General features: G+C 32.3%; 1 non-coding gene across 1 annotated transcript; it reads right to left on the bottom strand.

Annotated features, from left to right (window-relative positions):
- Positions 1–3,017: 3,017 nt before the first annotated feature.
- TRNAA-AGC lies at positions 3,018–3,090 on the bottom strand. The gene has a single exon. It is a non-coding gene; the product is annotated as a tRNA-Ala (tRNA).
- Between the last annotated feature and the right edge of the window lie 162 nt (positions 3,091–3,252).

The following is a 3,252-nucleotide window of genomic DNA, read 5'->3' as shown; positions in this document are numbered from 1 at the left end:
GACTCAACCATAACGTTATTTTTTTTGTGTTTGATTTTATTTGTTGTGCAGGCATAATTCAACAATTGTTCCAACAGATAGTAAATGATACAGATAGACAATTACTTCAAATTCATAATGCTCGACAAAATCTGCTTTACCAGCTATTGTAGTCAACCATGTTAGAACAACTCAGACATCACTTTGTGAAAGATCTAACTGAAGAAAATGTGATGCCAAACTTACATTTGGCAATCTGAAGGGACAGAACTTCAGTTTCCCTCGACGTCCATACTTAAGCAATTATGACCAAAGGTTAAGAAGTAAGAACAAGTCAATAAGTTAAATTTAGCTTATTCTACTCCTTAAATAGATGTAATAAAAGCATGAGAAATTGAGAACAGAAATTCACAATACAAATAAGAGAAAAGGCCATCCACTTTTAGGGATAAGAGGTGTCCTGGTGAGAGGACAACAAACGACCAAATTGATCATTTATTCTACTATTTATTGTTTTCTTTTATCTTTATTCATTTTTCCTATTCTTCGGGAAAAAAAAAACTCTCAATTTATAGAAAAGTGTTACTTTTTCACCTTAGCCTAACTAAATTGAAAAAGTGAAAGTAACATTTTTTCAAAAATGGAGGGAATATTATTTTTCTTAAAATATTATTTTTTCCTATTAGGAGATTATATATATATGTATAAATATCCTAACATCAATCTATTCTTGCCAAATGAGGAACAAATTGAGGTTCGTCTAAGTTGATTTTTTCCTCATGACAAAACATAGGTGCGGTTGAGTTGGCTTTTTATATTCCCTAGCCGAACTTCACAGTTTTTTTACCACCCGTATGCAAAAGAACAAAGTGCAATTTTATATTTTAGTCGAGACATCAGTTGGATTTTTCCATAATTTTTCGTATGCAAAAAACAGATCGAGATTTTTCATATTAGTCAAAACGTCGGTTGAATTTTTCTGCACGAACCTCCGTTTGTTCTTCGCATATGAAGACTCCATTTGTTCTTCGCATATGAAGAATATATTTAGGTCCGTATGGGTTCTTTTTTCATAGACAAACATTAATCTAAGGAGAAAAAAATAGCTAACTGAACCGAACCCAATAAAAAATAATTGAAAATCTTCAAAAGTAAAACCAAAATTAAAATAAAAAGAATAGAAGAAAAAAAAAAGGTTGAGAACTCAAAAAAAATAAAAAAAAAATAAAATTGGAAATTATTTGTTCCACATGATTGGGCTTGTTATTCAGAAAGGTATAAGGCCCAATCTTTTTACTAGCCTCCCAACCAATTACTTGTAAAGTACTCTATATTTGTCTTATTAATTATTATTATTATTTATCATAAAAAGAAATTTAAAGAAAAAAATAAGGACACTTTAGCCATTCTATATATATATGAGGTTTTCATTTATGTCATAATGAATCAGTAACAATTTAAACTTTAATAACGCGTTTGGATGCATATTCAAAAGTTATTTTTTCACTTTTAAAAGTAAAAAGCAAGAAATCAGTTCGGATACGGAATTTTAAAATGATTTTTATGAGCAAAAAATTAACTTTTTTGTGAAATTTTAACTCGGGCTTTTGACTTATATTTTTGGAATGGTCCCCTCAAATTTTTGTATAGTGCCCAAAAGGTCGTTCTCATTTTCTTTGTTTACATCCCATGATAAAGATCATAAAGTATAAAAAATCTGTATAGACCAAGAAAAAACCCACACTAAAAAACCGTCACACACAACGCAATACCTCCCCTGCACGACCCCGAGAGACGGGGTCTATTGTGACCCACAAATTAAAAGAAAAACTGTGAGTATGGGTTTTATCATGATTTTTTTTCTCGATTCATACGGAACCACTGCATAAAGTATTACGGGTGATACTTCATTCTTCGTCTACTCGCTGCTCGGTTTTTTTCTTAGAAAAACAAATAAAAGCTTCACTCTTTTTCGTTTTCATCAACTCATAAGGTTTACATACACAATAAGAACATCGTCGAGAACCATAGAAAAACCTACTAAACTACTAGTAGAATATGTAAATTTTAACACATAAGTAGTCGGAATACAATTTAAACATTTAACAGATGGTTTCCTAAACAAAAAATTGGTTAAAAAGACCAAAACCAACAATTTCTGGGTGAAAAAGACATGTAAGGTTTGATACTGTTTAAATGGACGAAATTGTAAAAGTAGACAGGATGTAAACAGTATCATCCTGCCCATTTTCAAATATTTTTTCTTATTTTTAATTTACATCAGGATGCATCCAGTTTCATCCTCAATATTTTTTAAGTTTAAGTTAGGATGAATCCAGTTTCATTCTTGCTATTTTGTTGGTGTCCATTTCACCCATATTAATTTTTACTCGTCCGTTTGAACCATGTTTTAAGAATATTTGGACATTTAACCCAATTTCCGTTTCTTAAAATAAAAAGATATGTTGAATATTTTGAGAATCAAAATTTCTATGGCCAAAACGTAACTGAAAATGAAGTAACTCACCCTATTCCATAAATATGAATTTCTTCTTATGAGAGCGCTCTGTATTTAGGTTGTTAATGCAATTGACTGATTGATGACGGAATCCAAAGAGACACACTCTATGAGCCAAAGAGAAATCAAACCCAAACGTTCCAAGTTCTTCTTGCCTAGTTCTAGTTCCCTTTGTGTTGATGCAATTAAAGGTATTTTGTCCATGCTTTTATTTTAGTATACTTCTTGTTAAAAGTTTTGGTGGCATTTGATGTTGGAAGTGAGAAGTTTAGAACGATTCAAATTTCCGAGCCTTCTGATCCACATCCTTTCCTCGACCGTTGCCATTTATTAGAAGTGTTGCTATATCATGTAGAAATACTGCAGACACGGCTGACCGTTGCCATTTATTAGAAGTATATGAAGACAACGACAAAGAGAGTACTTATAAAGCTACAACTATGGACTCTACTGACAAGAACTGGTTCATACTGCTACTGGAGCAGATCAAATCATCCTGGAATAAATAAAAAAAATAAAGTGGAGATGCGGGGTATCGATCCCCGTACCTCTCGCATGCTAAGCGAGCGCTCTACCATCTGAGCTACATCCCCACGTTGTCAACCGTTACGGAGTAACTAAAATAATTTTTGATTTCTAAAGACTTTTTCAGAACCCGAATAAGCGCCAGTGCCATGGACATGGGTTCGATTTCCGACTGGTCCAATTTTTCTCTTCAAAAAATCTGCTAGATACGAGCTTACATATAAATACAA

The sequence above is a fragment of the Papaver somniferum genome, chromosome 5 (assembly GCF_003573695.1).
Source record: "Papaver somniferum cultivar HN1 chromosome 5, ASM357369v1, whole genome shotgun sequence".
In the NCBI taxonomy this organism is placed as follows: Eukaryota; Viridiplantae; Streptophyta; class Magnoliopsida; order Ranunculales; family Papaveraceae; genus Papaver; species Papaver somniferum.
The sequence above is the reverse complement of the archived record's forward strand: the minus strand, read 5'-3'. Positions and strand labels throughout refer to the sequence as shown.